We start from the raw sequence: 11,812 nt of genomic DNA on the forward strand, positions 1-11,812 counted from the left end.
TCTACTTATTAACAGTATTATCTAATTTAGCGTCATCATCACACACCGTTTAGGTATTCGTTATCTCTTCCACCACCACAGCCACAAGCTTCCTGTCAAAAGTTAACATCTACAACCCACCATCGGTACCTCTCTACCTCAATTTATGATTTTTTTATGTTTCGTATAATGTTTTGGTTTAATTTTTTTTCTAGATTTATGTTGTTTGATATGAAATTATGATGCTCTGCTTATACATTTTGGATTGATTTTTGGGGTTTCTTGGAAGAAGACGACTTCATTTTCGGATCTTAAAGCAAAACAGAAAGCCTAGATTTGTTTGCATTCTTAGGTACATTTTGTTGATTTTTTTTTAATTTAAGCCGTTGAAATTTATTTGGAGTTTTGTGATGTTAAATGATGTTATTAGTAATGAGATGTTCATACAATGAAACACTAAACATTTGGACACAAGTTAGTCATCCATCATTTCCTACATGTATTGCTTACAAATTTTGAGAATATGAACTCTTATAATTCTTTATGTCGTTGGTTCTTAAAGCAGGGATTTACTAGATGGTGTTGACTTTGGTAAGGATAATTGGGGTTTGTTTTTAAAAAAGTTATACTTTACTTATTAAACTATATAAAAACATTAAGATGCAATTTTTTTAGATACATAAATGGTTTTCTAATGAATTGTTTTCATGTAGGAAGAAGTGGGGAAGATGATTAAGAAATGGAATCAAGGAATATGTCTTACATAGATTATGGGACCTTCTGAAGTAGGTTTCCTTGATTTTGTTTAAACAGTTCAAAGTTCGCTACCTATTGCTTGGACTGTTGAGTTGTCTATTCAATTTAGAAAAAATCTTAGATTTTGTTTAAACAATTCAAACTATTCAATTTAGAAAAATCTTAGATTTTGGTTAGAGGTTTGGATATGTTGTGGAGCTGGGTGTTAATTAGGATCAATTATCTTTACTTTTTATGTTAGATGGGGATCTAAAGGACTCATTAATTTTGTATTTGGTGCTATTTCATTGCTTTTATTGGTAATTCATGATCCTTAAATTATAATCAAGTATTGATTTTGTTTTATGCTACAGATCTATCCAACTAAAAGTGAATAGCTAAAGTTCAATTTTCTTGGAATGTTTTGGAGGCTTGTGGAGTTCAAGCATTATGGTCAGTGTTCTAATTTCTCCTCAGGCTTTTTTCCAGCTATTGATGTTTTTAATGGTTGATGGTTTCGGTTGTCGATGATTATTATGAGTTAATATTGCTAATGAAAGATGGTTTCAGTTGCACTTAACACTTATTTTTGTGAATTGTGTCTTTTAGGGCTAACAAAGAAATGAAATAAGAACTTTTGATTAAAATGGATGTTGATGATTGTGGAGGTGTATGCTCAAATTCAACCAAGGTATGCACTACGAACCCTTTTAAAATTTTGAATATTATTTATATTTTTACATTAGATTTAACGATTACACGTGTCCTAATATGATATTGAAGAGGAATTATGGGATTATATAGACATAAGAGCATCTGATTTTGATAGTTCACAAGAATTGAGAAAGATGACCATCACACACCACCACCACTACCATTTATATCCCTCGACATAGTCATCACGACCCACGGTCACCATAGCTCCACCACCTGATGTAAGTTGTCTCATCCCTGTTTATCATATCTCAGTTACAAGCTTATTTAAAAATTTTAGTCAGTAGAGAAGTTTCATCTCTGTTTTTTAATAAGTAAAAGGAATCTGGTTCGATTTTAGTTTTTAAGCTTCATTTTTTTGTATGACTTTTAGCCATATGGGGTTGTATATGTTCATGTTGTTGCTGCTACAAGTTGTGAGTATCTGATTGAAACCGGATTCAAACTTTTAGTTGTATGCGTGATTGTGTGTGTCTATCTAATAGTATGAACTTAATTTTATCATTTTTTTTCTGTTAACCGAATATAATTGTAAATTGGGAAACTATGGCATTGAATTTATTTTTGTTTAAAAAGTTTGGAATACTCAACTTATAATGCAAAAACTTTACGGGGTTTGGGGTTTCTGATCTTTCTCTTTGATATTGGTTTTTATCCTTTATAGTTTTCATGTGGCTTAGTTTGAGTTATATAATTAAAAAATATTTAATGGTTTTTTTAAATAAAGAAATTTCTAACTTTATTTGAAGTTCATTATTACAAAATGGGCCTCCTTTTATTGCTCGTTATCCGAAAAAAAAAAATTTATCAAGGGAATATATCTAGCTAACAAGAGGGGGAAATGGTTAATAGGTCGGTGACATAGTGATATGTTTGTTAACTATGGTCTTTTAATTAAGGGTTAAAGACTATTTTTTTTATCATTTTGTTAATGTTTAGTAGTAATTTTTTGAATTACATATTTTAATCTCTTTAAGTAGTAGGATGTTAACAATTTATTCCATCAGCAACATGTGTATTTTTAGTAGAACCTTTTTTGAAATGTGTAATAACAATGTATATTATCATATGTTTTATATATGTATATATATGTTTTCGTAATAACAATGTACTTTGATTGTTCATAAGAAAGTGATATTGAGCATTTATTAATCATACTACACTTGACTCAAACTACATTGCAGTAATTAGATATATTTCAAAAATATTTTGTTTAGAAAGAAATTTTGTAATATATAAACAAACTAATTATATAACATTTTTTGCTTTGAGAAAAATGACAACATCCAACAAATGCAAAACCAACCAAAACAATATTCGCATGTAGTGTGTTGTTTTGTAAGAGTAAGAAATCTTGAACCAAATAAGCTGAAAACCATATCAAACTGAAATTGTTTTCAGATCAAACCATATTCAAATTCAATTTTAGGTTTGGTGCACGACCAACCCGGATTATAACTTTAGTTTTTGGTTTGAGTTTTGGTCTCCTAAAATTTAGACCAAAACGAATAGAAAAACCGAATTTCATTACTAATTAATTAGAAATTATATTTTATAAGTTTTATATTAGTTTTTTTTAAATAATAATTTTAAAGAAAGACATTTTAGCCCTTTTACAGTTTTTAGCAATTTAGGGTTCAATTTTGATAACCCTCTCACTCCCTTAGTCCCTCACGAAATTTTGATCATCGTTGATACCTCATTTGTCATTCCCACTCATTCAAATTTCACTGCTAATGTTGTCATGAAGTGATGCCATTTGGGCTCACCAATGCTCCAGCCGCGTTCATGGATCTCATTAACCGCGTGTGTAGGCCGATGTTGGATCGGTCAGTGATAGTATTCATAGATGATATCTTGGTATATTCCAAGACGCAGGAGCAGCACGAGGAGCACCTGCGGGAGGTGCTAGAGGTTTTGAGGAGGGAGAAACTTTTCGCAAAGTTCTCCAAATGTGAGTTCTGGTTGCGCGAGGTGCAGTTCCTTGGTCACCTCGTCAACCAGAAGGGTATTCTGGTAGATCCGGCCAAGATAGAGGCCGTGATGCAGTGGGAGGTCCCGAAGTCTCCATCTGAGATTCGGAGCTTCCTAGGGTTGGCAGGGTATTATCGGAGATTTATTCAGGATTTCTCCAAGATAGCAGTGCCGCTCACCCGACTGACCAAGAAGGCAGTAGTATTTCGTTGGGGTCCGGAGCAGCAGACAACATTCGAGACCCTCAGGCAGAGATTGTGCGAGGCTCCGATCCTTACCTTGCCAGAGGGAGTAGAGGACTTTGTAGTCTATTGCGATGCCTCGATAACAGGTTTGGGAGCAGTTTTGATGCAGCGAGGCCATGTGATAGCTTATGCCTCGAGGCAGTTGAAGCCTCACGAGGCTAATTATCCTACCCATGATTTGGAGCTGGGGGCAGTTGTGTTTGCCCTCAAGATTTGGAGGCATTACCTTTATGGGGTCCGTTGTACTATTTACACGGATCACAAGAGTTTGAGGTATCTTATGGATCAGCCGAGTCTGAATATGAGGCAGAGAAGGTGGTTGGATGTGCTAAAGGATTACGACTGTGAGATCCTTTACCATCCAGGGAAGGCCAACGTGGTGGCCGATGCCCTGAGCCGCAAAGTGTCGGCGGCCCCTATCAGAGATCTATGTTTGAGGATGACAGTGATCACTCCGTTGTTGGAGCGGATCAAGGAGGCTCAGGTGGAGGGCCTCAAGGAGGAAAGACAGAAGTGTGAGAGGATCGTGGGCCGAGTAGCCTCGTTCGATTATGATAGTCGTGGTTTGCTGACGCTTCACGGGAGAGTGTGGGTACCGTACTGGGGTGGAGTACGGCAAGTGTTGATGGATGAGGCTCATAAGTCTCGGTTTTCTATCCACCCAGGGGCGACGAAGATGTATCGAGATCTTCGACCTGATTATTGGTGGCCCTGTATGAAGCGGGACGTCGCCTGGTACGTCGAGAGATGCCTGACCTGCCGGAAGGTCAAGGCAGAGCACCAGAGGCCTCACGGCAGGATGCAGCCGTTAGACATTCCCGTGTGGAAATGGGAGGACATTACCATGGATTTTGTCACCAAGCTTCCCCGGACCGCACGTGGAGTGGATTCGATATGGGTAGTAGTGGATCGGTTGACGAAGAGTGCTCATTTTATCCCGATCCAGGAGAGTATATCGGCGGAGAAGTTAGCCGATATCTATGTGCGTGAGATTGTGGCACGTCATGGAGTGCCGGTATCGGTGGTGTCTGACCGAGATGTCCGTTTCACATCCAGGTTCTGGAAGCGGTTCCACGACGAGATGGGTACTCGTCTCCATTTCAGCACCGCTTTCCACCCTCAGACAGACGGGCAGAGCGAGAGGACGATCCAGACTCTCGAGGACATGCTTAGGGCATGTGTCCTAGATTTCGGTGGCAGTTGGGATACGTATCTTCCGTTAGCGGAATTCTCGTATAACAACAGTTATCATGCGAGCATTGATCGACCTCCCTTTGAGATGCTGTATGGGAGGAAGTGTAGGACCCCGATTTGTTGGGGCGAGGTCGGTCAGCGGGTCATTGGGAGCACGGAGGTGGTGCTCAAGACGATTGAGTTGATTCAGCAGGTCCGTAGTAGACTGCAGACTGCTCAGAGTCGGCAGAAGAGCTACGCCGATAGGAGGCGTTCGGACTTGGAGTTCCAGGTGGGGGATATGGTTCTTCTGAAAGTCTCACCTTGAAAGGGTGTCATCAGGTTCCGGAAGAGGGGCAAGTTGGGCCCCAGATTTATTGGTCCTTTTAGGGTTTTGGCCCGGGTGGGTCGGGTTGCTTATCGGTTAGATCTTCCTGAGGAGCTTAGTCAGATCCACAACACTTTCCATGTGTCTCAGTTGAGGAAGTGTTTGGTGGATGAATCAGCAGTCGTTCCCCTAGAGGATATTCAGGTTGATAGTAGCCTGAATTATATTGAGAGGCCGGTCGCGAATCTGGACCGGAAGACCAAGACCTTGAGGAACAAGGTAATTCAGTTAGTGAAGGTGCAGTGGCAGCACCGGAAGGGGTCTGAGTGGACGTGGGAGGCTGAGGAGGAGATGAGAGAGCACTACCCAGAGATATTTGTAGATTCAGTCGTAGCAGACTTCGAGGACGAAGTCTGAGATAAGTGGGGGAGAATTGTAACGACCCGTTCCCGGTATGATGATTCCTTGGTATTTATTTTGAAGTTTTGTAAAGGGACTCGGCGAGTTCATAGCCTGACTCGCCGAGTAGGGACGGGATTTCGAGCACGTGTTAGCTGGCGACTCGGCGAGTCCATATTCTGGACTCGGCGAGTCTGTCCGTCTGGGAGAAACCCTAAATCCCCGGGTTGCCCACTATTTAAGCCACCTTATAGCCCCAATCTCGCCTCCTTCACCCTCTAAAGCTGTGAGAAAAACCCTAATTCGTTCTTGAGTGTTCTAAGTGATTTTGTGTGCTAGTTGTGAAGGCTTGAAGAAGGAGAAGAAGAAAGGAGCAAGGAGAAGAATTGTAGAGCGAAGATTCAAGGGAAAGCAAGAGTTCTTTGAGGTATTCTTCAGATTTCCTTCCCTTTTATGCTTTAAAATCCCCTTTAGATCTAGTTGATGCTTTTCTCAAGCCTTATGTTGTTATGGAAGCCATTTTATGTCGAAATATCCATAGATCTGTTCATTTTGGGGTTGTAGAGCCCAGATCTATTGTCTTTACGGAGCCATTGTGCATCATAACCCTAGATCTACCCTTTTATGTGCCCTTTTAGCCTTTATTCCCTTGTTCATGTGTTTGTACACGTAAAGTTGGAAACTTTACGTGGTAAATCAGCTTATTGGACCCAGATCTATCATTTGTATGTATTAGATTCGAGCAGAATCGAGTGTAGAATAGTTGCATGGCGGTGACTCGGCGAGTCGGAAGAACGACTCGGCGAGTCGAGTCGCGAGTCCCCGATTTCTTCCTTTTGAGCAATGTCGAGTGGGCCCAGTGAGTTGTGGAGTGGACTCAGCGAGTTCGAGGGTAGACTCAGTGATGGAGGGACTCGGCGAGTTGTTCATACAACTCGGCGAGTCCAAGGCAATCTTCTTAAGCTCAAGAACAACTCGTCGAGTTGTTCATATGACTCGGCGAGTCGGATGAAGATTGTCTGAGTTCTTGGATCGAATGAGTACTCGTCGAGTCGATGCCATGCTCGACGAGTAGCAGCGAGTAGGGTCGAGGAGTGAGAATAGGGACTCGGCGAGTTGGCGGCCCAACTCGGCGAGTCAGGTCAACTGTGGGTTGACTTTGACCGAGAATTGACTTTGGCCAAGGGTAAAAGAGTCATTTTACCCAGTGCAGTGTTTAGTATTTGATTGAGTGTGTTTATGGACTTGTAGCCGGGGAGATACCGGAGCAGCAACAGTTAGCCCTCAGAGTTATTCACTCAGCAGCCAGTTCACGAGGTGAGTTCCTTTTCAGTAGATACGGGTCTAAGGCCACAATGCCGGCCCGTTTAGCTAGCAGTAGTATCCGGATTCTTATTCGATGCAGTAGTTAGCATGTTTGATGCCTTCGTGGTTCAGACAGGGTTATGTGTGTTCATGTTAAGTGATACGTTTATGTTATGATCAGTTAGCTTCGGACTTCGGTCCGATGTCAGCTTCGGACTTCGGTTCGATGTAGGGGACAAGGTCCCAGTCAGCTTCGGATTTCGGTCCGATGTCAGCTTCGGACTTCGGTCCGATGTCAGCTTCGGACTCCGGTTCGATGTAGGGGACAAGATCCCAGTCAGCTTCGGACTTCGGTCTGATGTGAGCTTCGGGTTGCGGTCCGATGTAGGGGACAAGGTCCCAGTCAGTCAGCTTCGGACTTCGGTCCGATGGAGGGGGGGCAAGGCCCCAGTGTGTGCTTGACATATATGTTATTCTATGGTATGTGGTAATTTGGGGGAGCTCACTAAGCTTCGTGCTTACAGTTTCAGTTTTGGTTTCAGGTACTTCCGCTTGTAGAGGGAAGAGTTCGGGATGATGGCATCGCACACACCACAGCTTCAACTTTTATCCTGGGAGTTAATTTGGTTCTTGATTTTATATGACATGGATATGATACAGTTTTCCGCACAATGTTTTTATTATTATTTTGAGATACATCATGTATGGTTTATGATATGACACTCAGATTATGGTTTTTTGTTATGTTGAAAAACGAAATTTTTGGGTCGTATTTTTGGGTTGTTTCAAGTTGGTATCAGAGCCCTGGTTTGAGGGATTCGGATACACTTCCGGGTGTATCTGAACTCAAACTAAGGGGAAATAAAAAGATTTTTAAAAGGAAAATGTTTTCTAAAAGAATTTTGAAAGCACTTAGAAAGAAAGAAATTTTTAAACAAGATAAGGGTGTGGTGCATGCGATCAGCCGAGCTCAAGTAAGTACTCCCAAATTACCCATACAAGTTATTTGTTCAGTTTCAGTTTCAGTAGAACAGCATGCTAGTATAGGACTAAGGATCTAGGAGGATGCCTTATGTGCCTGCTCTATGTGTTACAGCTTTATGATTATTGCATGCTAGTATTGAGTAGACAGCAGTAGGATAGCCTGCTTAGGTTATGCCTGATAGTATGAGCTTAGCAATGTATGCTAGATCAGTTTCTCGTTTTGAGAATAGTTTTGCCTGAGTATGTTTCCTTTATCCGAATGATGCTTGCTTCGTGCTTTGTGGGAGTTCTGAGTGATGGAAGTTAGCCATTAGGTGAACACGTTACACCACATGTGATCAGGGTTGAATAATCCCAGAGTGCTGGAACTGGCCCTATTGCGCAGCTCTTGTTTGAGTCCAACCGTTATAGGGATGGGTCTTTTACTTGAAGGATTATCTGATCTTCGTCGCATATGATGGTGTTCAGGTGGTGGTTAATTAGCATTATAAGGAGACCTGCAGCAGCTGAGGACCAGTCGAGTTGAGTCTGAGGTTTCCCTGGGACAAGCCTAGGATGAGAGTAGCAGAGATCAGTAGTAGTAGAAGTGACTTGGTAGAGTCAGGGCAGTTCTTGAAGAAAGTACGGATAGATGTGGAAGGTAGTATGGGCCCGTACTACTGGAAGCAGAGGATCCGTACTCGAATCAAGAAAGGCTGAGACGATACCAGGAAGCCAGTTGTAGTATCAATGATCCCTTGAGGTATTTCTGTTTTCTGATGTAGTTGTGATGTGTTTCAGAATGGTGGTTTTGCGTTCGAGACCAGCAGCCGGCAGCGGAGGTGCCGGGGAGGGATCAGGTTCAGGTTCGGGGGATGAGCGCATGGATGAGCAGACCCGAGAGTTTCTTTCTTCGGAGATTACGCGCATCATTATAGAGCAGACTCCTGTGATCTTCGGTTAGATCAAGGAGGGGATTCTAGAGCTGATGGATGAGAGATTGGGCACCTTCCGTGCCGAGGTGGCGGCCATGATGGGGTCGCGCACCCTTACTTTCAGGGAGTTCAGGGCATGTGGAGCTCCGGACTATCATGGGGCGCGAGAACCCATAGCGAGCACCAGATGGTTGGCGGATGTGGCCAACGCTTTCCGTACTAGCAGATGTCCCGAGGGGGACAAGGTCAGATTGGCGTCCTGTCTTCTGAAGGACAGGGCACGAGATTGGTGGGAGGAGGTCGGGCATGCCATTGGGGATGATGCAGCATTGGACGCCATGACCTGGGCTGATTTCTCTACCAGGTTCAGGGCGGAGTTTGCACCGGTCATTGAGGTGCAACAGCTAGCTAAGGAGTTTCAGGACCTCACCCAGACTACAGAGACAGTGGCGGAGATCACCGCCAAGTTCAGGGAGAGGGCTCTTCTCGTTCCTCAGTATGTAGCTGATGAGGAAATGAAGAAGGCCCGTTATCATGAGATGTTGCGGAGCGATATCCGCCAGTTTGTGAGCCGGTCCAGCTGTAAAACGCTGGAAGATATGATTGCTAGAGCTCGGGAGAGGGAGATTGATCTTGAGATGGAGAAGAAGAGGAAACCGGAGGCTGTTTCGGGTTCAGGCGGTTCGGGCAAAAAGCCCAGGGTTTCAGATCACAGGTCCAGGGGCCAGCCGAGCCACGGTCGATGTGGTAGGTGTGGGAAGATGCACGAAGGAGCGTGCAAGGCAGGGAGTTCCGGCTGCTTCAAGTGCGGTCGGATTGGACATTTGAGTAGGGATTGTACGGCTCCTGCTACTGCCGTTGCAGCATCAGATCTGATTTGCTTTCAGTGCAATCAGAGGGGACATAAAAAGTCCCAGTGTCCGGGTTTAGCTGCAGCAGGGAAGGTGGCTGCACCTGCCCCTGCTACTTTGAGGATTACAGATGGCCGGCAGGGCCGAGCTGATGCGCCAGTGGCGAAGAGTAGGGCGTTTCAAATGACAGCAGAGGAGGCGCGAGCGACTCCTGATGTGGTGACGGGTATGTATCTTCCCTTTATCTCTTTATTATTATTGATTGTATATTGCTTATGATTGTATGTTTTATTCAGGGTCGTTCTCTGTGAACGGCATTTCTGCTATGGTATTATTCGATTCGGGGGCTACCCGATCATTCGTATCACTTGCGCTTAGCAAGAGATTCAGTAGAGCTCCAGGGGAGCTGGATTGTCCATTAGAGGTTGAGATAGCGGATGATAGGACCGTGAGGGTCGGCAGAGTGCATAGAGGGTGTTCTCTTCAGTTATTTGATGAGCAGTTTTCAGTGGATCTGGTACCTATTCCCCTGCGAGGGAATAAGGTTATTGTGGGTATGGATTGGCTAAGCCCCAATGGGGCGGTGATTGATTGTGAGCTTCAGCTTGTGAGGGTTCGCACTCCCAGTGGGGGAGAGTTGGTGATTCAGGGCGAGAGGCCACAGCGAGGACCGACCTTTTGTTCCGCCGCAAGGGCGAGGCGCTATGTTCAGCAGGGTTGCGCCGGTTTTGTAGCTTACGTTTTGGATGCCCGGGAGAAGGGTAAGTCGATAGTTGATGATGTTTCTATTGTTCGAGACTACCCGGACGTGTTTCCCGAGGATTTGCCGGGGATACCTCCTGAGAGACAGGTTGAGTTCAGGATCGACCTCATTCCTGGTGCGGCTCCGATAGCCAAGGCACCGTATCGACTAGCTCCCCCTGAGATGCAGGAGTTGTCTACACAGCTGCAGGAGCTGTTAGACAAGGGCTTCATTCGGCCGAGCAGTTCGCCTTGGGGAGCGCCGATCCTGTTTGTGAGGAAGAAGGATGAGTCGCATCGTATGTGTATAGATTACCGGGAGTTGAATAAGGTAACGGTGAAGAACCGTTACCCACTCCCGAGGATAGATGATTTGTTTGATCAGCTTCAGGGAGTGTCTTGGTTCTCCAAGATCGACCTACGCTCCGGATATCATCAGATGCGGGTTAGAGATGAGGATGTACAGAAGACTGCTTTCAGGACCAGGTATGGTCATTACGAGTTTGTGGTGATGCCATTTGGGCTCACCAATGCTCCAGCCGCGTTCATGGATCTCATTAACCGCGTGTGTAGGCCGATGTTGGATCGGTCAGTGATAGTATTCATAGATGATATCTTGGTATATTCCAAGACGCAGGAGCAGCACGAGGAGCACCTGCGGGAGGTGCTAGAGGTTTTGAGGAGGGAGAGACTTTTCGCAAAGTTCTCCAAATGTGAGTTCTGGTTGCGCGAGGTGCAGTTCCTTGGTCACCTCGTCAACCAGAAGGGTATTCTGGTAGATCCGGCCAAGATAGAGGCCGTGATGCAGTGGGAGGTCCCGAAGTCTCCATCTGAGATTCGGAGCTTCCTAGGGTTGGCAGGGTATTATCGGAGATTTATTCAGGATTTCTCCAAGATAGCAGTGCCGCTCACCCGACTGACCAAGAAGGCAGTAGTATTTCGTTGGGGTCCGGAGCAGCAGACAACATTCGAGACCCTCAGGCAGAGATTGTGCGAGGCTCCGATCCTTACCTTGCCAGAGGGAGTAGAGGACTTTGTAGTCTATTGCGATGCCTCGATAACAGGTTTGGGAGCAGTTTTGATGCAGCGAGGCCATGTGATAGCTTATGCCTCGAGGCAGTTGAAGCCTCACGAGGCTAATTATCCTACCCATGATTTGGAGCTGGGGGCAGTTGTGTTTGCCCTCAAGATTTGGAGGCATTACCTTTATGGGGTCCGTTGTACTATTTACACGGATCACAAGAGTTTGAGGTATCTTATGGATCAGCCGAGTCTGAATATGAGGCAGAGAAGGTGGTTGGATGTGCTAAAGGATTACGACTGTGAGATCCTTTACCATCCAGGGAAGGCCAACGTGGTGGCCGATGCCCTGAGCCGCAAAGTGTCGGCGGCCCCTATCAGAGATCTATGTTTGAGGATGACAGTGATCACTCCGTTGTTGGAGCGGATCAAGGAGGCTCAGGTGGAGGG

The sequence above is a fragment of the Lactuca sativa genome, chromosome 3 (assembly GCF_002870075.4).
Source record: "Lactuca sativa cultivar Salinas chromosome 3, Lsat_Salinas_v11, whole genome shotgun sequence".
Taxonomy (NCBI): domain Eukaryota; kingdom Viridiplantae; phylum Streptophyta; class Magnoliopsida; order Asterales; family Asteraceae; genus Lactuca; species Lactuca sativa.